Below are 26,265 nucleotides of genomic sequence, written 5' to 3'. Positions count from 1 at the left end.
TTTCAGTTAATCGATTTGAACAATGTGCGAGTGTATGTGGCAAATAATCTCAAATAATCAATAAATAATTTCTCGGATGCCATCTCCGACTGTTTTTCATTAACTTGTGGTCCCATACAGAATTCCTAAATTTCGTCCGGATCCGACTTCCGGTTCCGGAATTACAGGGTGAAGATTGTTAAAATTTTTAAACCGTCGTTTAAAGTGGCGGAACAAGAACGGAAAAAAAATCTGAACTGTGTCCAAAACTATTTCAATCGGTAGTCATTGTCAGTGGACGGCAAAACAAATCGATTCCGTTTTACTCGTTCCCGATTTCCGATTTGGGAAACATTGAAAATAGTTATCATATATTCCAAAATGGAACTCACCAACACTTTTCGGAGATGGTTTGACCGATAATAATGTTTCCAAGAAGACGGGAAACCCGTATTTCGTACTTTCTCAAGTAACCAAAAGTTAAAGGATAAAACTGAGCAGCTTACTAAGTTGAGGAACTCGTTTTAAGCAACTTGAACAGTTCAGGAACTCTTTTTTAAGCAGCTCACAAAGTTCATGAATAGCTTTCTAAACCGTCTTTGTTATTATTCTTAAGTAGTGAGAAAGTCTGCTTGGATTTTTTTCTATACTTCTTAAGTTGCCTAAAGTTTCACGTTTGTTCTTAAGCAACGAAAAAGCTCTTGCAGAACTCGTTCTATAATTAAATGTTGCCAAAAGTTCCACGTGTTCTTTTTTTCAGAAAAAAGTATTTATTTTCAGATATTGTGGAACATTCGGTTGCTTGGGTTGAAAATGTGCTACACTGTTAATACCTGTTAATGTTCGGAAAAAGGTTTACTCGCTTTTCTCTGTTATAATCATACGTACATTTAGCTTATATTACATCGGATCAATTGCGTCTTCATCTATTCGCAATTATCGAAACTTCTGTGGCATTTAAATGTAAAGAGAACAAAGCTTTGTATAAATGATGATTGACTTTGATTTGAACAAAAAAACACCAGTTCTGGAATCTTTCTGTCGTCATCTTCTTTCGATATTTTAAATAACAATGATCAATTCTTTTACCTGTTTTTTTGCAGAAAGGATACAATTTAGAGAAAAATTTTGAGAGCAGTTTATGTTACTTGTACTTTAGTACAATTGTAGTACCATTTAATTTGAGAATTTAAGAATTATACTTTTCTTATTTTCGTATAACAGTTGTGTACTGAGAGATATATTTTAATTTACATAAAATATTGATTTTGTCGTGAATACGACTTACTTTACTATGGGGTGCTTTTTCGAAATTTACCCTCTGAGAGAGTGATAAGTTTTTGATCGTGAATATCTCTTGTTGTATCTAACGAATCAACATAATTTTTGCTACATGCCATTGGGAATATGATCACAATTTTATGATAAAATTTTCAAATAATTCAAAATTAAACTTTTCCGGAATGTTTGGTATAAACGAGTATCAAAGGGGATAATTCATAAGGCCCGTTTGCCTTTCTCGTATTTTTCAAGCTCATAGCTCAGTGATCTGTGAAAGGATTTATATAATCTAACTACCAATAGAATCGAAATTTTTCAACTTAAGCGTGTAAAGAAAAAGCATTGAATTTATGGTGAATATCGTAGTGAGTGCCTCAAATTGGTCCTTCTGAATGTTAGAAACAAATCCCTACAGCATATTGATAGTTGATTTCAATAAATTATGCAAACCCGAAATTGAAATAATCGACATTAAAATTCTGTATGCGGCTATTTTTATAGCCGCTAGGACCGCCCATTAGTGAAAAGGCTACAAACGAAATCACGTAAAAAGAAAGCTCCCAACAAAAATGGGATCACTTTGGATTCTATCGCCATGTATTATGTGTCGTTTGCAAAGCTAGTTTCGCTTCCGACATGAGCGATTACGTCACAGCTGCCAGTCATTAGCATTGGTGAAAAAACAACGGTGGAGAGCATTATACAAAATCAGCCGTTCTAATGGCTCTAAAAGTTTTCTAAAGAACTATTAGGATTTGTTGTTCGCAAATCGAAGGTAATTATCCTCAGTTTAGTGCAAATCTAGAACAGTATGATAAGATTTGTGCACTTTTCGTTGTGTGAAATTCACAGTAATCGAGATCAAGTGAAGCATTCTTTGTTTTTGCGAAAAATGTAAAAAAGGAATTCATACAATTGATCAACTAGTTGATAAGTGTTAAGGAACATGTCAGTTGTTTTCGTATTCACGACATCCAATTATGTCTCTGACATTACCCACCCGCCTTTTTTTCGGTTTTTAACGATATCAAACTTAACTAGAGATTATGAGAGGAGAAGGAATATGATATTATAGAGCCTTAGTACTCAAGGAAGAGCAAAGATGTGAAGATAACGTGCGGAAAAGTGAGACATGGCAAGGGCCATTTAAGAAAGCAGAAGGCTTTTCGTATCTAAACTTTTACCTTCTACCAGAGGAGTCGAACTTAGGCATCTTAGCGATACGAATCATCCGAGTCTCTGATATGTCAGAAAGTAAAGGCAAAGGTCGTTCGCCATTTACTATCCGAACCGGCCAGAAGTCATAAGTAAAGAATAGAATATTGAATGGGCACAAGAAGATGTTTTGTAACTAAACATCTAAAAGGAAGTAAACGGCTGAAACTGTTCTCTAGTAATTATTTTTAAAGATTTTTCCTCCACTTTTCCGAAGTCGAAGTGTTGTTTTTGCGCATTAGAATTTGTTTCCAATTGTTGGTTATGTCGAACTTAACAATCATCATATTTTCCAATCTAGAAATATAGTATTATTAAATTAATCTAAGAAACATTGTTTATCCGAATTAATATCTTGATATCATTGTGGAATATTAGGCCTGGAGAGCCGAGGCATATACCATTCGTTTCAGTTAATCGATTTGAACAATGTGCGAGTGTATGTGGCAAATAATCTCAAATAATCGATAAATAATTTCTCGGATGCCATCTCCGACTGTTTTTCATTAACTTGTGGTCCCATACAGAATTCCTAAATTTCGTCCGGATCCGACTTCCGGTTCCGGAATTACAGGGTGAAGATTGTTAAAATTTTTAAACCGTCGTTTAAAGTGGCGGAACAAGAACGGAAAAAAAATCTGAACTGTGTCCAAAACTATTTCAATCGGTAGTCATTGTCAGTGGACGGCAAAACAAATCGATTCCGTTTTACTCGTTCCCGATTTCCGATTTGGGAAACATTGAAAATAGTTATCATATATTCCAAAATGGAACTCACCAACACTTTTCGGAGATGGTTTGACCGATAATAATGTTTCCAAGAAGACGGGAAACCCGTATTTCGTACTTTCTCAAGTAACCAAAAGTTAAAGGATAAAACTGAGCAGCTTACTAAGTTGAGGAACTCGTTTTAAGCAACTTGAACAGTTCAGGAACTCTTTTTTAAGCAGCTCACAAAGTTCATGAATAGCTTTCTAAACCGTCTTTGTTATTATTCTTAAGTAGTGAGAAAGTCTGCTTGGATTTTTTTCTATACTTCTTAAGTTGCCTAAAGTTTCACGTTTGTTCTTAAGCAACGAAAAAGCTCTTGCAGAACTCGTTCTATAATTAAATGTTGCCAAAAGTTCCACGTGTTCTTTTTTTCAGAAAAAAGTATTTATTTTCAGATATTGTGGAACATTCGGTTGCTTGGGTTGAAAATGTGCTACACTGTTAATACCTGTTAATGTTCGGAAAAAGGTTTACTCGCTTTTCTCTGTTATAATCATACGTACATTTAGCTTATATTACATCGGATCAATTGCGTCTTCATCTATTCGCAATTATCGAAACTTCTGTGGCATTTAAATGTAAAGAGAACAAAGCTTTGTATAAATGATGATTGACTTTGATTTGAACAAAAAAACACCAGTTCTGGAATCTTTCTGTCGTCATCTTCTTTCGATATTTTAAATAACAATGATCAATTCTTTTACCTGTTTTTTTGCAGAAAGGATACAATTTAGAGAAAAATTTTGAGAGCAGTTTATGTTACTTGTACTTTAGTACAATTTTAGTACAATTTAATTTGAGAATTTAAGAATTATACTTTTCTTATTTTCGTATAACAGTTGTGTACTGAGAGATATATTTTAATTTACATAAAATATTGATTTTGTCGTGAATACGACTTACTTTACTATGGGGTGCTTTTTCGAAATTTACCCTCTGAGAGAGTGATAAGTTTTTGATCGTGAATATCTCTTGTTGTATCTAACGAATCAACATAATTTTTGCTACATGCCATTGGGAATATGATCACAATTTTATGATAAAATTTTCAAATAATTCAAAATTAAACTTTTCCGGAATGTTTGGTATAAACGAGTATCAAAGGGGATAATTCATAAGGCCCGTTTGCCTTTCTCGTATTTTTCAAGCTCATAGCTCAGTGATCTGTGAAAGGATTTATATAATCTAACTACCAATAGAATCGAAATTTTTCAACTTAAGCGTGTAAAGAAAAAGCATTGAATTTATGGTGAATATCGTAGTGAGTGCCTCAAATTGGTCCTTCTGAATGTTAGAAACAAATCCCTACAGCATATTGATAGTTGATTTCAATAAATTATGCAAACCCGAAATTGAAATAATCGACATTAAAATTCTGTATGCGGCTATTTTTATAGCCGCTAGGACCGCCCATTAGTGAAAAGGCTACAAACGAAATCACGTAAAAAGAAAGCTCCCAACAAAAATGGGATCACTTTGGATTCTATCGCCATGTATTTTGTGTCGTTTGCAAAGCTAGTTTCGCTTCCGACATGAGCGATTACGTCACAGCTGCCAGTCATTAGCATTGGTGAAAAAACAACGGTGGAGAGCATTATACAAAATCAGCCGTTCTAATGGCTCTAAAAGTTTTCTAAAGAACTATTAGGATTTGTTGTTCGCAAATCGAAGGTAATTATCCTCAGTTTAGTGCAAATCTAGAACAGTATGATAAGATTTGTGCACTTTTCGTTGTGTGAAATTCACAGTAATCGAGATCAAGTGAAGCATTCTTTGTTTTTGCGAAAAATGTGAAAAAGGAATTCATACAATTGATCAACTAGTTGATAAGTGTTAAGGAACATGTCAGTTGTTTTCGTATTCACGACATCCAATTATGTCTCTGACATTACCCACCCGCCTTTTTTTCGGTTTTTAACGATATCAAACTTAACTAGAGATTATGAGAGGAGAAGGAATATGATATTATAGAGCCTTAGTACTCAAGGAAGAGCAAAGATGTGAAGATAACGTGCGGAAAAGTGAGACATGGCAAGGGCCATTTAAGAAAGCAGAAGGCTTTTCGTATCTAAACTTTTACCTTCTACCAGAGGAGTCAAACTTAGGCATCTTAGCGATACGAATCATCCGAGTCTCTGATATGTCAGAAAGTAAAGGCAAAGGTCGTTCGCCATTTACTATCCGAACCGGCCAGAAGTCATAAGTAAAGAATAGAATATTGAATGGGCACAAGAAGATGTTTTGTAACTAAACATCTAAAAGGAAGTAAACGGCTGAAACTGTTCTCTAGTAATTATTTTTAAAGATTTTTCCTCCACTTTTCCGAAGTCGAAGTGTTGTTTTTGCGCATTAGAATTTGTTTCCAATTGTTGGTTATGTCGAACTTAACAATCATCATATTTTCCAATCTAGAAATATAGTATTATTAAATTAATCTAAGAAACATTGTTTATCCGAATTAATATCTTGATATGTTTATTCGAATCGTTTTTTAATCATAATTATATTTCAATGTCTTAACAGAATCTATTTGTTGTTATACATATTATTACTCCCATAAACAAAAAAAGGAATCTTTTATTTTAGTGTTTCATTGTGGTTTTGACGGTAGCAATGGTTAACTATTGCAAGTAGCATGTTAAATTGCTGTCCTGTATTTTTCTACTTCTGTATTTGTGCAATTTATCAAGTTTATTTATATTACTATTCTAGTAACTGTTGTGTTATGGAAAAAGCGCAATTTTTCTGTGTTGTGCAAAATATCTTTAAGTCCTTCTGTTATTTCGAACATTTATTCACAACGATTGTGCAACTGATAAAAAAACTAATGCGTCCATCCCATGACAAAGGCAATAATAAAGCTTGCTTCAGATTATTATTGAGTTCAATTATATTATTATTTATTGTTGAATTCAAGATCTTTTTTATACAAATGTATCGTTTTCTTCATACTTTTAAGAAAAAATACGGATAAAATTATTCGTCACGGTTTTGAAGGAACTCTCGAATTTTTACTGTAACACGGCTCATTAGGCGGTGCACACCTTCTTCGTCCATCGTTTTAGCTATCTTATTCCACCAAGTCGTCATCCGATTGATGTCTTTGACAACCTTTTCTTTTGCCTTGAGTCTCCTCTTCATGATTGCCCAGTATTTCTCAATAGGGCGGAACTGGGTGGGTGGCAGTTGGGTGGGTTAAGGTTTTTCGGAACAAACTGGACCCCTTTCTCTGCATACCATTCTTGAACGATTTTGCTGTAATGACAGCTTGCCAAATCTGGCCAAAACATTACGGGATGGTGGTGGAATCGAATGAACGGTAAAATTCGTTTTTGGAGAACGGTAAAATTCGTTTTGGTTTAGTTCCGATGGCTTTGTCTTATTTGTAACGAAAACTTTCGTTTTTTTTGCCACAGCTGCAAATGCCCTGCCAAATCATAAATTTTCTTGCAAATTTGTCGGCAAATACAAATTTAAATTTGGCTGGAACATCCTCCCGAGCCGTTGCCAAGTAAAATTTTTGACCTGGGATTTGCCGAAGTCAGCCTCGACATAGGTTTCATCGTCCATCAGAAGACACCCGTCGAACTTTGTCAGCACCTGGTCATATAGTTTCCGAGCACGAATTTTGACCACACTGTTTTGTTTTATGGTCCGATTTAGCTGTTTGCAGGCTCGATACGGCTTGATTCCTTCCCGGAGTCGAGTTCTCTTCACGGTACTATGGGTAGCACCGAATTTTCTGGCCAAATAACGGTCCGACAGATTAGGATTCCTCTGAATCGTCTTTAAAATCTTACCGCGCAGTTTCCGGTCGACAGTTCCACTCCGACGATTAGCTTGAGGCTTCCGAATCGTCGTCAATGTTCCCTTATACCGTTTGATAACGCGCCATACGGTATTTCTGGGCAATTTCAATGTTTAGCTAGCCTAGATGCAGACCACAATGGATTTTCCAAATAACTGTGCACAATTTTTTCCCCTCTTTCGGCTTACATGTTGATTGTTTACAAAGTACAGTCGATTTGCGGAATGTCAAAAATCATACGTGAAGCTAACAAAATTCCCGATACGTGAGCGAAAAGAACTTCCAAATCCGTCCACCAGGAGCGTCCCGATATGAGCAGTATTCACGTCATCATCCATCAGTTGTTGTTTGAACGCTCCAAACAGTCTAAATTGTTGTTGTATTCAGCGAATTCAACTGCTTTGCGTTCCTAAAAGAATTGAATGGGTACAACAATATTACTTGCCTTTGACAGAGTTTGTTTTGTTCTCTCAGCAATGTTCTCTTTTACACTGATTGAAGTCAACGTGAACCCTGGAATCAGGGTATGTGCCGAAGCCTGTTCTCGTTAGATTGGCTCAATTGGCGAAATAGTCAAAGCAAATCCTTGATATTCTTCACAGATAGTCTGAGTGCAATTGAAGCCATTCGCTCAAACGCTGCTGGCAAAAGTGAACCTTTTTTTTTTGGGCAAAATAAAACAGTGTCTGGACGACATATTGAATAATAATTATCAAATCACAATAGCTTGGGTCCCGGCTCATTGCTCCATTCCAGGCAATGAAAGAGCCGATATTTTAGTCAAACGTGGTGCTATTGGAGTGAAATTTATGAGAGACCGATTGCTTTCAATGAATTCTATAGCGCGTCTCGCCAAAGAAGACTTTTAATGACCGTCGTTTCAAGCGGCAATTTGTGATTTAAATCACTCAATACCCTGTAATGCCGAAGCTGCAAATCGGATCGAATTTGAATCTAAACGTGTGACAATCGATTGAACATTCCATGAGATGTCGAAGAAAGTTTCAGTTTATAGTTTACACCAAGGGGAGGACGCTTAGAACAATGTGCCAATCACACATTAACACAATGCGTTGGCACATTTATCAATATTGGCACTTTCGTTTTCATACAGTTGCACAGTTGCGGCACACAAAGGGCTCAGTTTTGACAAGTAGCTGTAGTATATCACGTGTTTTTTTAGAGGCACGATATAGTTTGTGTTAAGCGGCTCTCCCCTTGGTTTACACTTATTTACGGTACTTCCAGAGCCGGTATTCAGGAACCAGCATAACCTAAAACGATTCGTATGACCAACAAATAAATGTGACGAAATTGCAATAGTTTTCAGTCCAACTTTGATGCTTTTTGGAAATTGTCATCTTCTATTTCGGCTTGAATTTTAAAAACTCATCACCCTGTAATTCCAGAAACGAATAAAATTAATTATTTTGCATGGGACCAAATCCTTTAATTTGAATTTTTGTTTTTGAAATTCAATTTTTTGAGAAAACGATTTGATACTGGAACCGGAATTCAAAATCAGTGTAGCCGAAGTCAGTTAAATTCACCTGAGGAGTTGTATAGGTCACATTTGATTCAAAATGTTCGAAAATCAGTGAAGACTCACTAAAAAGCAAGATGTTTTATAGAATCTGAAGACCTTTCATTTGAATTTTAGATGGTTCTTAGATTTCATTTGAATCTTAGATCGGTTCAGCCATCTATGAGAAAAATGAGTTACACTATTTTAATTTCATTTGACCTGTAGCTCAGGAACCAGAAGTCGGATCCAGACATAATTCAGAAACTTTGTTTGGAAGCACTTCTCGTATGAATCTGAGTTTGTAGAAAATGGTTGAGTCATCTCCGAGAAAATTGAGTGAAATTATTTTCCACACACACATTTGCTGATGTCGATAAACTGATTCGAATGGTATATGTGTGTTATGTTCTTCCAGAATTTATTACTGTCATTATTTTTATTCAATATAATTATGCAATTGTTTGTAACTCGAAAATGCTGCCATCTTGCCATCATCTGATTTACATATGTCGTATTCGAACTATTATGTTGCCAAAAACGAACCGTGCTAAAATCGGACCGAGGCAAAATGTCATTAAAAAGGATGTTGTACACAGTCTTAGTGATACTTAGAAACAATCGTATGTAACAGTATAAAAAATCGTGTTTCACGTTGCTCCCAAGCATTGTATTATCATATGGCGCTCAAAATTACTACTACTGGAATAAGGGGAAAAGTCACTTACACAAAAATTTCGATATCTCCGTTAAAAATGGACGGATTTTAACAATCTATGGTTTGTTGGATAGCTAAAACATATTCTGATTTCAAGGTCGATTGTGACCGATATTGGCAGAAAACTGAAAATTTTGACATAAAACTTCGTATAACTAAAAAAGTAAACACCCGATCTCAAAACCATTCAATTTCGTTCAGGGTGACGGAAAGACCTTTCATTTGCGACTAGTTTGATCAAAATCGGTCTAGCCATCGCTGACACACGGACATTTGCTCAGTTCGTCGAGCTTAATCGATTTATATATGACACTCGGCTCTCCGGGCCTCGGAAAATTTTTCTAAGGTTTGAGCATATTCTATACCTATTTTTTATATATATATAAAAAAGGTAAAACAGTGTTTTGATTAACGAATGAATACCAAAATACTAATATGATATTTGAAATGTATTAGGTTTAAAGTACTATGTATTGTGGATGCCACGACGAAGAAAAACTTATGTATATTGCATATGAAATAAACGTATTTATGAAAAAAGAATCCTTGATATTATATTTCTTTTTTTGAATTTTACATGTTATTCCTTTTTTGGAATAGCGTGCAGAACCATTGAATGGCTGATGCTATGATCCTACTGACACTAATGCCGTTTTTCATTGAAAGATACTGATGAAGTGGATTGCTCTGGTTTTGCAGTTTCGAGCAGAAATGCAACGTTTTGACGGTGCTTGATTATTATTTCCACGTCACCAGTGCTTTTCACTGAAAAACGGCATAAGAATCTTTCCAGGTCGGGACTCGAATATACGACCACTGGCTTGTGAGACCACCACCCAATGCTTTGAGCCGCCAATGTGGGACAATTTCAAAATAGTCTAATTGTTCAGAGCGCTATACACTAGGTCTTTTTTATGCGGTCTTTTTATGCGGTTTTTTTGTGCGACTTTTCTTATGTGAAGTTTCAGAGTTATGCGGTTTTTTTATGTGATTTTTCAGAGCTATGCGGTTTTTTATGTGATTTTTCAGAGTTATTTACGTAAACTACGTAAACTCGCATAAAAAAGACTTGCTAATGTCTTTTTTATACGGTCTTTTTTATGCGGTTTATTTATGCGACTTTTTTATGCAAAGTTTTAGAGTTATGCGGTTTTTTATGCGAATTTTCAGAGTTTTGCGGTTTTTTTTATGCGGTACGTAAACTCGCATAAAAAAGACTTCAGTGTATTATCCTTTGTTTCAGACGTGTCAGCCTTAAGCGATTCATCGTATCGACTGTCTCAGACAAGCCAAGTTTGCATATGGTTCTTGTTTTCAAAAAAATGTTTTTGACACTATGCATGGTACTAAATGATTTATATTGGCGCTGAAAAATCAAAGTTTGATTTTTGCACTCACTTGTACGGATTCTGCAGTCAAAAATACAGGAACGAATTCTACCTGGGGAAAAGAACGTACTTTCCGACTCTGACATACAAACGAGTGAAAATGTTGCACAGCATCTCTGAATATGCCTCCAAACAGTATGGAAAGTATACTGGATTGAATGTTCTGCTGCTTCTTACAAGTACAGTGCTAAATGATTTATAGGTGAGCTAAACACTAACTGACAGCACTGGTGCAACGATATTCTGTCGGAACGTAAGAGGAATGAGGATGATTAATTCTCTTGTTCAACACTATTTTGCTTGGTGTGACGACGTTTCTGATGTCAACATGTTCACCGAAACATGGTTGAATGACAATACACTAAAATTATATCAAATCTTTTGATATTTTTTTATGCGAATTATTATTAATCTTTTTGTGGTCTTATACAAATACTTCGGCACGAAGTATTGGTTTGAGGTTTTTCCAGCTTCTTCTGTTCTACATGCGATTTTACTACTCCAAGACTCTTGGATGATTATGGTAACGTAACAATCGCTTACTCGATCTTTACTTTTACAGCTGTGGCGTATCTAGGGGAAGGGGGGCGCAGCGTGAAATCGCTTCGGCGCAACATTTTTAGGGGGGTGGCAAAGTCATCCTTGGGACCTTTTTTTTTGATCGCCCAACCTCTCTCCGGAGGTAGAGCTCAGCTTTTTTTTGCTCAATAAACCAACGATGGGGGCGACAAATCTCTTATTTTGCCCCGGGCGCCAAATTTCCTCGGTACGCCACTGTTTTACAGTCAACTACTTTGAAAAAATATTATTTCACACTAGTTTGAATTTGATTCCGAAGACTATTCGATGAAGACTTCGATGACTTGAAAACGTGAAGTACTTTTCTAATATTCAATTTCAGTTTTGTGTTGCATTTTTTAAATTGCACGAATTGTAAAGCTTCTATTCGAATAATCTGGTTTTATAGAATATTTTCAATTACTATGAATTTTGAAACAATTTTTGATTAAAGTTAATAAGTGAGTTCCTGTGAACAATGTCATTTGTTTAATTTCCATCGCAAAAGTTCAGTCAGAAAAAAATAAATTTATTTATTTAAGGACTATTCACACATTTCAGTTCCGTGACGGTTCAGTGAAAGGGCCTTCAGTGCGCCGTCAGTGTTCTTTTTTGTCGAAATCGTTCCGTTCCGTTTCCGTGCCGCTTCCGTTCCGGCACAGCAAATGCAGTGACATACCGAGTTCAGTGAAAATAAAAAAAATTTCGGTGACGACGAATTTGAGTTTGCCGGACAGACGCTACACTGACGGCGAGCTGCACGGAAACGGCACGGTGCCGGATAGGTATGAATGCGCGCATAGAAAACGAATGAAATAATATCAGTATCCGTGCACGGTGTCGTGCCGGCACTGAACCGAGCCGGGTATGTGTGAATAGTCCTTTACAGTGCATATATTCTGTAAAGCTTCTCCTTGAACTTTGAGTGAAAAATTAGAAAGGCCATTAACTAACAAGACACAACGATTGGAATAGTTGTGGTCAATGTGTGTTCCGCCGAAAATTGCTCATCTGTATGACGAGTTACAAATAATCGAACGAGGTCAGTGCCTTTCTTAATAATTTTTTCTACGAAGTGCAACAAGTCAAGGTTCTCAAACACCCGTATTTTTTTTTCTTCCACATAAACGCCTATATCACCTATGTGTGATTATCCGGTTTTTGTACGACGGCCGCCGCCGACAGGCGAACATACGGCGAACGGGAAACAACTAATTGTGGGCTTTTTAAATTGATGCGGTCTACCGAGGCACATACAGAGGGGTTGTTTTGATAAATTTTCCGGAGCGGTTTAATACTACCTCCCAGTTCTGTTTTTACCTTGTGGTACCGATTGGTTATAATGGTCACAAACACATTCGGCCCTGGGAATGGTCATATATCACGTCTGGATGTCGTCCGTTATGGCAATTACTATCTAAGTTAAGCAAAATGGCCTATTAAGCCGTTGGTGTGCCAGGCAACTATAATTACCACCAAGGAAGGAAGTCGTACTATTATAGGGGTTTTGATTAAGACGTATGCGAGCCCACTTTTCGGTAATTTCTGCTCGACACTGAGTTTTGATAGTGAGGTTTCACTAATTCAGTCACGTAAATATCATTCGTCAGGCGACATTTTCTTGACCCTGCTTATTTCATTCTGAAAAAATAATAATAAGAATATCATTTTACACGTCACCATACATTAAAGATGGAGTTACCAGTTTATCGACTAATTAGTTTGGTAGCCCTGGTGATTACAAATCCAAAATCAATTGGCTTGCAAATACTTTATTTCGTCAAACATAAAAGGAAAACTATGAGTAAAAGTGTTAAATTTCACTTGATTTTTAAACATTTTTGCTTTTCTCATTAGAAAGGTTATGCAATCACATGAAAAACCGACTAGTGAAAATTGTCATATACCATTCGACTCAGTTCATCGAGCTGAGCAATATCTAATGTGTGTGTATGTATGTGTGTGTATGTGTCAAATAATTTCACTACGTTTTCTCGGAGATGGCTGAACCGATTTTGACAAACTTAGATTCAAATGAAAGTTCTCGTGGTCCCATACGGAATCCCTTATTTCATCCGGATCCGACTTCCGGTTCCGGAGTTATAGGGTAAAGTGTGTTCAATATTGTACACCGTCACTTAAACCGGCGAAACAAAAAACGTAAAAAATTTCCTAAACTTACAATCTTCTTACATATAATAGCGAGCAAAGCACTGTTTCATTCTGTATGTTATACCAGTTAATGTACAAGCAATCCCTTGGTTTCTTTCAAAAATCGAAGAGAAAATTTTTGAATAGAATACCACAATATTATACATGAGAATGGCATCATTACACCACTAGGTGGATTAAAACATTTTTTTATTATATATTAATGCTTAAAAACAATTAATCGAGCTTTGATGACAAAACACGAAATATCTCATGTTGAGCGCAAAATCGAATCCATTGACGTATTACCGGATCTTTTGGAAACCAGAAAAAGTCAAGTTTGGATAGAAATGCTTAGTGCGACCACAGTGTGGAACACAACAGTTCATTCTTCTCATAGAACTGAACACACTTTCGAGTTTACACAAATTCAACAAATCTTTTTTGGTTGCACTTGAGTTCACTAAAAAAGTTATGGGACTTTATCCCTGCTTATCCCATGTTGCAAACAGGCAAGACCTCGACGTCTTGAAATGTTTTATTATGACAAAATACAAAGAAAACATATGGTTTTTGAAAGTGTTAGACCCTACGCGTACTTTGGAAAAATAAATTGTTTCCTTCGTTTAGATAGACACTACATTTAAAATGCGTTTTGGAAGTCCGTGGCCATCGTCCTTCGAAAACTACTTCACCAATTTTTTTCAAATTTTGCACACACTTTATATATATATATATATATATATATATATATATATATATATATATATATATATATATATATATATATATATATATATATATATATATATATATATATATATATATATATATATATATATATATATATATATATATATATGCAAAACAAAAACACCCTTAAAGTTATCCTGTTCGTTTTTTTTTGTTACTTTGAAAGGGTTTTACAACTATAAAATGGCGGAACGATTGGCGAACCGCAAAACATCATTTTAAAAAAGCGAGCTCAAAACTTCTCCTTCACCGGCCTATTTTTTCACGAAAACAATACAAAATGTTGAAGATTACGAACGACTTATTCGATATTTGTCCGAGAAACTTCATAAATTTTATTCATATGATATAAAATCAGACAGACCCTTCAAGGCTGTCTTGAAAGGCTTATCAATTGATCAAAGTATTGATGAAATTAAAAATGAAATCAAAGAATTGCTTGGTTTTGCCCCTTCCCTAGTAATACTTATGAAAAAAAGAGCGAATGGTACTTCTAAATCACGTTCTGGAATTTCCCATGAACTTTACCTAATACACTTCAATCGAAGTGATGTAAACAATTTGAAAACTTTAGAAAAAGTACGTTTCATTTCCCACATTAAAATTCATTGGGAACATTATAAACGGCATAATCGTATTGCAAACTTAACGCAATGTCGTCGTTGCCAAGGCTTCGGTCATGGAACCAAAAATTGTCATATGCATGTACGGTGTTTGAATTGTGGTAAATCGCATTCGAAAGACGTTTGTCCAATGAATGAAACCACTGATAAATTTTCATGTTCAAATTGCAATGGAAATCATAAATCCAATTATTTGAAATGTCCTGTCAGGGAAAAAATTTTAAACGCTCGTTCGCTTAGACAACAAGTCAAACAAACGACCTTAAATTTACAGAACATACCTGAAAATAAAAAAAAACGTTACAAATGCCACGCCTAATTCTTCTAAGGCACCTATTTCTTCGAATTTAAAACAAAAAACAGGTACGCCTGCCAATTCGTCTTCTAACGAAAACAATTTATTGACAGGTAGATCGACCTCGTCATCATCTTCTTCTAATGTCAGTTATGCTGGTATATTAGGTAGAAATCTATCACCTATTTCTTCTAATGTAAATAATCAAAACACAGGACCGCCTTGCAGTTCTTCTTCTAACGAAAACAATTTATTAATAGGTAGACCGGCCAAATCATCTTCTTCTAATGGCAGTCTACCTACAAATATTCCTTCAATGCCATTCGCTTCTTTAAATGAAGTCGATTTAGGCGATATAACTGAAAATAAAATGATCTACCTACAAGATCAACTTTTTCAAATGGTCATCCAAATGAATTCGACTTCATCACTTTTTGAAGCATTTCAAATCGGATGGAAATTTGCAAATAATATTATAATGAATTTAAAATTTAACAGTGATGTTAAATAATTATTTGAATATTGTAAAAATAGAATGCTCGATCTTTGAAATCGAGTGAAGATGAATTTTATAATTTTCTCGAAGTTCACAAAATCCATATTGCCATTGTGACAGAAACTTTTCTTAAACCAAATGTCAAATTGAAAAGTAATCCACATTATGTGGTTCATCGATTTGACAGGTTTACTGTAATGGGTGGTGGAGTTGCCATTTTTGTCCAACGGCAAATTAAACATCGAATTTTACCTTCTTTCAATACTAAAGTTATTGAAAGCTTGGGAATCGAAGTTGAAACCATTCATGGAATTTATTTCAACGCTGGAGCATATTTGCCATTCCAATGCACCGGCGAACAATTAAATTTCTTTAAAGGCGATTTGCAAAAACTTACAAGATATCGATCGAAATTTTTCGTAATAGGGGACTTAAATGCTAAGCATGTCCAGTGGAATTGTAGGCAAAATAACAGTAATGGTAAAATACTTCATAATCAACTCTCAGCTGGTTACTTTTCAGTTCTTCATCCCAGTAATCCTACTTGTTTCTCTTCCGTGAAAAACCCGTCTACAATTGATCTGGTTCTAACGGATCAAAGTCACATTTGTAGTGAACCGATTACACATGCTGACTTTGACTCAGATCATCTTCCAGTAACATTCAGACTTTCCAACGAAGCTATAATTAATCCAATTAGTTCTATATTCAACTATCATAGAGCTAATTGGTTGGATTACAGATCTCATATTCAAAATCATGTGGATCATGAAAGTATTTTAGAAAATTCTGCGGACATCGACACAGCAATTGATAATTTGAATCATTACATTATCAAAGCTAGAAATCTTTCAGTTCCCAAAGCTCCAACTAAATTAAATTCTCCTATCATCGATGACAATCTTCAACTGCTCATTCGGTTGAAGAATGTTCGTCGACGACAATATCAACGTTCTCGTGATCCTGCTATGAAAAACATAGTTAAGGATTTACAACAAGAAATTAAACATAGATTTACTCTCTTGCGAAATGAAAATTTCGCTAAATAAGTTGAACAAATTAAACCATATTCTAAAACCTTCTGGAAACTTTCTAAGGTTCTTAAGAAACCTCAGAAACCAATTCCTGCTCTCAAGGAAGGAAATCAAATACTTCTTACAAATGGCGAATAAGCTCAAAAACTTGCTCAGCAGTTTGAGAGTGTACACAATTTTAATTTGAACGTTGTGAGTCCTATTGAAAATGAAGTCTCACTGAAATATGAGCATATTTCAACCCAAGTGTTATCACACGATGACATTATTGAGACGAATTTTGATGAAATTAAATCAATTATTAGGAAACTCAAAAACATGAAGGCTCCTGGTAATGATGGAATTTTTAATATTCTTATTAAAAACCTTCCCGATGTTGCCTTGAGACTCCTGGTTAAAATTTTCAACAAGTGTTTTTCATTAGCTTACTTCCCAAAAAGATGGAAAAACGCCAAAGTAATTCCTATCCTGAAACCTGATAAAAATCCAGCAGAAACATCAAGTTATCGACCAATTAGCTTACTTTCTTCTATCAGTAAACTTTTTGAAAAAATTATCTTGTTGAGAATGATGTCTCATATAAATGAGAAATCAATTTTTTTACCAGAACAGTTTGGATTTCGTCATGAACATTCAACTACTCATCAACTTGTCAGAGTAACGAACATGATAAAAGCAAATAAATCTTCTGGGTTATCCACTGGAGTTGCTCTTCTAGACATAGAAAAAGCATTCGACAGTGTTTGGCACAAAGGTTTAATAGCAAAAATGTCTGATTTCCAGTTTCCTATTTATTTGATCAAAATGATTCAAAATTATTTAACTGATCGTACTCTTCAGGTTAGCTATCAGAATTGTAAATCTGAATTGCTACCCGTACGAGCCGGTGTTCCGCAGGGTTCGAGCGTAGCTCCAATCTTGTATAATATTTTCACTTCTGATCTTCCAAATCTACCCGTTGGTTTTCAGAAATCGCTATTCTGTGACGACACAAGTCTGTTAGCCACAGGTAGAAATCTAAGAGTGATCTGCAGTCGCCTACAAAGAAGTTTAAATATTTTCAGTGATTATCTGTCAAAATGGTAAATTAAACCAAATGCAGCAAAAACGCAATTAATTATCTTTCCTCATAAGCCAAGAGCTTCTTTTCTTAAACCAAACAATAATCACATTCTCAAATTGAATGGCTTGGAATTGACATGGTCTGATCAAGCTAAATACTTAGGTTTAACGTATGACAAAAAACTCACTTTCAAGGATCACATTGAAGGAATCCAGGCAAAGTGTAATAAATATATTAAATGTTTATATCCTCTTATAAACAGAAATTTTAAGCTCTGTCTAAAAAACAAGTTGTTAATTTATAAACAAATTTTCAGACCAGCCATGCTTTATGCAGTACCAATTTGGTCGAGTTGTTGTTCTACCAGGAAGAAAACGCTTCAAAGGATTCAGAATAAAATTCTGAAAATGATTTTGAAGCGTCCTCCCTGGTTTAGTACAAATGAGTTACACAGATTCACAAATATAGAACCATTAGATGTAATGTCACATAATATTATAAGCAAATTCCGACAAAAATCGATGCAATCTTCAATTGAATCGATTCGCTCTCTGTATTAGTTAGTAAGTTAGTATATAAGTTCCTCTTCCCCATTACACAATACAAGTAGGTTTAGAATTTTCCCTACACAAAAATCTCAGAATTGCGGAAGCAAATAATGTCCTCATGGTAATAACCAAATCATATATATAATAGGGCTGAAAAGTCACCACTTGTGGCTGAACACCCAATTTAAATCTTAATAATTTAATTTTAAATCATATTGCAATAAATAGTTATTAAAAAAAAATACAAAATGTTGTCTGAATGATGCTTTGTATTATGCTATACTTTTGAATTTAATTTGTTGACCGATAAAAATAAAATTGCAAAAATTGTGTTTCTTTTTCATCCGTAACACACCGTTGGCTCTAAGGTGCAGAGAGTATCTAGTTACTTAAAACTAGAATAATTTTATTATTTGCTTTTATTTTGTTTTTTTTTTTTGTGTAATTTGACCTACCTGTTTCAACATGCCTCGCAGCCAATTGTTAGCATACAGAATAATTGCATGGCTAGTAACTCTTTTTGAAACTAAGAATCCTTCCATGTCGCAGTTTGAACATACGACTATTGGCTTGTAAGATCAGCGCCCTATGTATTGAACCGCCACCCCAACCGCTATTATTTGTTACATTGTTGAATTTGTGTCGAGGTGATCCATTCAGTGGTATCCAATGTACAGTTGGGAGTCGGCAGTGGCTAGAGTTATCCACAAAATAATAGTTGATTTTGAAATTGGCATGCATGAAAATAAAATGTGTCTCACTTATTTCAACCAATTATTCAGATGATTGCTTATTGCAATGGTTATTTATTTTGCTTTTACTCGCTTCGGAATATAACACGATGTTATGTAATTCAATGTATTTTTGAATTTGAAAGAGTATTGTTATTAATTAATAGTAAAATTTGTAACGAAATATTTTATAATCATCACTCACTGAGTTGCTAATGGATCTAATGATAATAAATAATAAATGGTAATAAATAATAAATAAATAAATGGTAAGGTTACACTTTCCACAAAATAAGAATTCCATTACTTCACTTCAGTAGTAATCTTTTAACTGTTAAACATTTTCATTTACATTGTTTCAAACTGTTCGAAAATCAACAGACAGCACTTGAAAACAATAATTTATTTCACCAAACTATTTATGAGAAAATCAATTGTTAATATAATAAATAGAAAATCAACACTTAAAATATTGTCATTCTGTTACCTGTGGGTTCTTTGTGCAAAGAGGAACATTCTTCAGAAACTAAGAGGTTTTGGATCAGTGACGGATCGCCTTAGTAGAGGTAAAAAAATGCAAAACGGTTCCGAGAACGGTCTCCAAGATTTCGTGCAAAATCAAGAGCAACTCGAAAATAACTGAGAAATAAAAAAAAAAACATTCCGCTGTTTAATTTCGGTTGAGCTGTTCATCACCGTCTCGTAGTAAAGGATTGCAAAATAGCCAGAAAGCACTAATTTATCATCAAGCCAAATGAAGCCAAATGGCTTAAAATTGTTCTCTGCACGGATGAATCAAAATTGGAGGTGTTCAACCGAAAGCGGCGTGTTCGTGTATGGAACAGATCGGGCAAAGAGCATACTGAGCACCCCATTACCCCCCATTACCCTCCCGTCTTTTTCCTCCATGCTTCACTGTGCCTTGGAGGTGAAGCATGGAGGAAAAAGATGGGAGGGTAATGTCATCGACGTAACTGGATGAATACGAATAAAACTGACGTGTTTTTTCACACATCCGAATATCGATAATCGCAAGTATTGCAAATTGCTTACAGAGTTGAACTTTTGACACAGTTTCTTAACCACACTCTTTTTTCGCACAAACATGGTTGCCGAAAAAAAGTTGATCAAATCAATGCAGAAGTAGTTTTTCTATCGAACTTTCTTGAATACCTGCATAACTGGTAACTCTGCTTACGAATTTGTCAACGAGCAGAAAAGAAGCAAAGAAAATAAAAAGAACCACAACTGTCAGAGTTCTGTCAGTTCAGAGCAATTGCACTTATGATCAAACTTTGGATTCAGCACACTTTCAAACTATGCAGTTCGATTTGGTACGAACTGTGCAATACTAGTTGATTGATTGTGTTTCAATACGTGCATAATTTTAACAGTACAATTATAAGGCGGAACATACGTGAGCAAAACATAAAAAGCAATCATTTTTATCCATCTAGCATTTCGAAATTTAAGTTAGAAATTGACACAACATTAATTTCATTAACTTACTTGTCAAAACTGTCTTAACATACTTGTTAAAAGAATATCCACAAAATGAAAGCCTTCATCTTCGATTTCACGAATTCTGAACTTTTGAATTTTTGATATTCACTCGCCGAGCATGGACAAAAAGTATCAAATTTTCTTTCAATGAGAAATGGTAACATATTATTCATTTATATACTGATATGACATGCACTTTACAAACTAGATATTTTTAGTGAACATCTTACAAGCCAGTTATAATTCCATATAACAAAGAATGTTGTTTGAATCTTATTTTGTTCTTATATAAAATGACGTATAGTTGGAATCAGCTAAGTGAAGAGTTATTATCGATTTTGGTCTGTAACAAAGAATGAACAATTTCGCTATATGCGAGAATACCAATTATATGAGCAGTTATAAATTGAGTAATTGAATTGACCGTCATAAACAACTTGCATAAACGTGTCTCCTTCATATCAGTCAATTGAAAATACTTATGGTTTTCAACCAAACATAGTAAGTGTCTTTTTTACTGACCATTCTGCATTCAATCTCAGAAAACATTCCGTATTTCTATGTGTCGGGTTTTCCTAATATGCTTTATGCGATAGTTGTGTGGTTGAAAATTTTGCACGACTTATTTTGCCACTGAATTCCACCTTAATGCTCATTTTTTTTTAATTGCCCACCACACTCCCCCACACCAAAAAGCTCAACAAGGAGCCCCCTGGTAATGGACGCAACTAATCTCAGTTCATTAACACTGGCAAAATTTTTAATACTAACAAAAAAAACAAGAAGAACTGAGATTAAAACAATTTATTCTAAGATGTGCAATTAAATAATTTATTGATATGGAATCCCAGTGGAAATAAGTTTCCACGTTTAATATCTAAAATTGAATAATATAATACTGTTGACATTTAACTAACATTGATATACAGATAGATTACGATTGTTTAAACTTTACGCTTATTGTATAAAAATTTCATTCAGTCTTTGTCTAACAGATCGACTGAAAAGTTCGTATCGTTTCTATGAGAGGGCGCCACTAGAATTAAATCCATACCATTTTCAGTGAGTACCAACCTTCAAAAGATACGTGTATAAATTTGACAGCTGTCTGATTATTAGTTTGTGAAATATTGTATTTTGAGTGAAGCTACTTTTGTTATTGTGAAAAAAATGGAAAAAAAAGAAATTTCGTGTGTTGATGAAACACTACTTTTTGATGAAAAAAAGTGCCGCCGATACCAAAAATGGCTTGATGAGTGTTATCCAGACTCTGCACCGGGCGAAGCAACAATTCGTAAGTGGTTTCAAAATTTCGTACTGGTCATATGAGCACCGAAGACGATGAACGCAGTGGACGTCCAAAAGAGGCTGTTACCGATGAAAACGTGAAAAAAATCCACAAAATGATTTTCAATGACCGTAAAGTGAAGTTGATCGAGATAGCTGACACCCTAAAGATATCAAAGGAACGTGTTGGACATATTATTCACGAATATTTGGATATGAGAAAGTTTTGTGCAAAATGGGTGCCGCGTGAGCTCACAATCGATCAAAAACAACAACGAAAAACCATGCTGAAATTGAACGAATTGGGTTTCGAATTGCTCCCTCATCCACCGTATTCTCCAGATTTGGTCCCCAGTGACTTTTTCCTGTTCTAAAACCTCAAGAGAATGCTCGCTGGTAAAAAATTTAGAAGCAATGAAGAGGTAATCGCTGAAACTGAGGCCTATTTTGAGGCAAAGGACAAATCGTACTACAAAAATGGTATCGAAAAGTTGGAAGATCGCTATAATCGCTGTATCGCCTCTGATGGCAATTATGTTGAATAATAAAAACGAATTTTGGCAAAAAAATGTGTGTTTCTATTAAACGAAAGAACTTTTCAGCCGAACTGTTATAACAAAAAATCCAAAGGTAGGTTTTTTCAATTCGTTATTTCCTTGACTATAAACTTAACTTGCATTGTGCTAAGTAAACTGCAAATTATTTTTTCAAATAGACGTGATGGTCCGAAACCTATCTCACAAGGATAATCCGAAACTGACCCTCTCGATTTCAAACTTTCAAGTTTTATCCGAATCTGTGTGAGTAATTATTTTTGAAATGACTTCCAAAACATCTATTTTTACATCGAAAACCCCTCTACTCTAATTAATTCGTTCTCCAGCCCTTTTCTTTTGCATCAACAGATCACAATTATCCAAATAATACATATTACTTAAATATAGTGATGCTACTATAGCTACAACTATATGGAAAGTAACCTAAGGAACATTTTCATAACAACATTTCTTGATAAATGAAAATAGAATGTGCTGGATAATTAGCTCTAGCATAGCGAATCCGAAGAAAGGAATAGGTTCGAGGATTACGGCGATGGATATCCAATTGTAACAGTTGTAAGAGCTCAGAACAATCGATCCTTGATAGAAGTAGATCTGCCACAGAAGTACCTTTGCAAACGTCGTGACGAATACATTACAAATCAAGATCAATCAGTTTACATCGGTCGTCAGGGGTGGTAGAACAGATTTAATCCAGGTTTGGAGTGAAAAAGTGTAGGTGATAGCTAGTTATGTCATAACATCTATCGAATATTCAAGTAATCGATTAATAATCTAAATAATCGAAGCATATTTAATCGATTAATTTGAAACTAATATTCAATTATCGAAATAATCCAATAGTTTGGATTAGAGTCAAACTTGTGAAATAATATGTAATTAATAAATTTCCTGGCGTACATTTAATAGAAAAACCTGTTTAAATCTACCTAGTGCTGTAATGATGCCCTTTTCATATTATTCATTTTCTCTTATATATTACACCAAAAACTCATCGAAATACCACAATTTAAAAAAGTTGAGATGAGAAAGGAAAAAAATCATTTTCTATGCCTACTTGCCTACTTGGCACCTCAGAAATTTTTACTCAATATTAATTTTAAAAAACTTTTTGCACTCAACAAAAGTAAACAAACTCATACTTAACGAAACATATTCACGTTTTTCATTGCGTTTCAATGCTGTATTTCTGCATCTTTTATGATAATATTCTCATGCCTGCAAGTTTTGCGTTCATTTCAAACAGATAAATCTTGCACAACTTTTATGCAAGTTTTTAATTTTATAGCATTATTTTTCAAAAAATGAAGAAAACTGTACACATTGGCCTTCAAATTTACGAAGCAACCAAAACTATGCGGACTCAGCAGCGTATTTTTTTACAGCAAAGTTCTCAATTGGGCTTATCATATTTTGCCTTGCGAGGATCATCATTTCGCTAATTTTTCTTCCGCAAGAGATTTATAACAATTTCGACGTATATTGTGTCCGATACAATTATGACAGCCGTTTGAATTTTTTTTTGATAAGTTGCACAATTGTTATAGTTACTCCCGTTTTACATGACGATGTAAAATTTTCGGCAGAACTTTTATAACTGCTAGTGAAAAATGAACAAGTTGGTGATTTGCTGCACAATTATTTTAGATGAACTGAAAGTTGTTCTAGAGTGATTGTTTCGGTAGTATTGTGAAACTTAACAGTGATAAGTTGCACAACCGATTGTACAACTTTGCTTTCGCCGTTTTCCGATAGGTGGCTGTACCGGCTGAGGCTGGTCAAAACACATAGATGATAATGCCTTAAAAGTGAGTGTGTACAGTGTCTAACGAATTATCATCGCTGTTTCAGTGATAGTTGTTTATTCACGCTCGAAAATGTCTGTTTATGTGCCCAATTCTCGCCATTTGCGAGAAGATTTACTTTCCTGTTACAATTCGAAAAAAATGCAGCTGAAGCGCATCGAATGCTCTCAGAAACCTACGGTGATACTGCTCTGAGTGAAAGAACGTGTCGGAAGTGGTTGTAACGTTTTAAAAATGGTGATTTCGATGTCGAAGACAAACATGGTGGTGGAAGAGAAAAAACCTTCAAAGATGAACAACTAGAAGCATTGCTTGATGAAGATTCGTGCCAAACCCAAGAAGAGCTTTCCGAATCGTTGGGAGTGAGTCAGCAAGCCATTCTAAAACGTCTCAAGGCCCTGGGCATGATTCAGAAAGGAGGAAACTGAGTGCCGTACGAGTTGAAACCGAGGGACATCGAGCGTCGTCTATTTGTATGTGAGCAACTGCTTCAACGACAAAATCGTAAAGGGTTTTTACATCGAATCGTAACCGGTGATGAAAAGTGGGTTCGATACGATAAATCTAAACGCAGAAAATCATGGGGAAAGCCCGGTCATGCTACTTCGTCGAAGCAAAACCGAATATTCACGGCGCCAAGGTTACGATTGGTATTTGGTGGGATCAGCTCGTGCGATTTACTACGAGCTCTTACAACCGGGTGAAACCATCACAGGAGATCGCTACCGAACGCAACTGATGCGCCTTAGTCGCGTGCTAAAAGGAAATCGGCCACAATATCAAGAGCGACATGACGACACGACAATGCTCGGCCTCACGTCGCAAAAGTGGTCAAAAAGTACCTGGAAACGCTGAAATGAAAAGTCTTGTCCCATCCGCCGTATTCCCCAGATGTCGCCCCTTGTGACTTCCACCTATTCCGTTCGATGGCACACGGCCTGGCAGATCAACATTTTCAATCCTTCGAAGAGTTGGAAAAAAGAGGACTCCTTTTTTCGAGCCGGGATCCGAAAATAACCGGAAAGATGGAAGAAAGTTGTCGCTAGCGACGGACAATACTTTGAATAATGCATCTGTAAGCACTTTTTAGGAATAAAGCTTTTAGTTTTGGAAAAAAAAGCGGAAGCAAAGTTGTACACCTGATAATATATTTTAAAATCTTTCTGAACATATCTACCATAAATAACAATTCTAAAACAGTTGTAACACATCTTGAAATTTCAATAATTAACGTTTGCTACTAGGGATGTATAGCGAGATACTTCATCCATGCACAGGATATTATGGTTGGAAGAGCATCTTTTATTCCCGCGGAATACGCTTACATATCCGCCCAACTTCTTTTGCTCACTTTTCTGTACCAACTATAGTAAGAAGGTGAATTGATGAATCATTTCGGGGCTATTCGTAAGTCTATTCGTATTCCGTTTGATCTTCAAATATTAGTCTTGAATGAGCCTAAACTTCGGTTCAGCCATCTCCGAAAAAATTGTCCGGATATAGAAAAGATGCGTTTGGTCGGCTTTGTCGCGTTATCTCCGGAACCGGAAATAACGTTGATTTCCAAACTTGATTCACAATTCAAGAATAGCTTGAAAACGGAAAATAGTGAAAATTGAACGGTTAAAAAGAGTGCTATGTCATTTGCGTCACTTTTACCATTGTATCTCCGCTACCAGAAATGATAGCCATTGGATCTTCGAACTCGATATATGACTCAATAGTAGCTTTCAAACGAGCCTAAGTTTGTTGAAATTGATTCAACCATTTTCGAGAACGGTGAAAAATCGTTGAAAGATACACACACATACAACACAAACATATACTCACAGACATTTTTCTACCATACGATTTCGTCGAATAATATGTGACACTAGAGGTCTCCAAAACTCCCATTAAAAGAACAAATCAACTAAAAAAAATAAATGTTAAACATTTCAATACAACGTATCAAAATAGGCACAAAATCGTCGAAACTGGCCTATTTATTTTTCTGTTTTGATAGCAAAGCGAACTGGTTCTAGAAATGCCAGTATACAAATTTCACCGGAACTATTGGATGATCTTTCAGCATAAAATATTTTTTCAAACTTAGATTTACCAATCAAAAGCGTTATGTTTCAATTGTGATAGTAGTGACCAACTTTCGGTGCAAAACTACTCCCAAAATCATTCC

At 35.2% G+C, this 26,265-nt stretch overlaps 1 protein-coding gene across 2 annotated transcripts in view; it reads left to right on the top strand.

The window, feature by feature from the left end:
• The window catches only part of LOC131440502 (uncharacterized), a 591,719-nt gene that overhangs the window by 1,777 nt on the left and 563,677 nt on the right, over positions 1-26,265 (top strand). The gene's annotated exons all lie outside the window — the stretch shown is intronic.

Source organism: Malaya genurostris, chromosome 1, assembly GCF_030247185.1.
Source record: "Malaya genurostris strain Urasoe2022 chromosome 1, Malgen_1.1, whole genome shotgun sequence".
Taxonomy (NCBI): Eukaryota; Metazoa; Arthropoda; class Insecta; order Diptera; family Culicidae; genus Malaya; species Malaya genurostris.
This window is presented reverse-complemented; position numbering and strand designations above follow the sequence as displayed.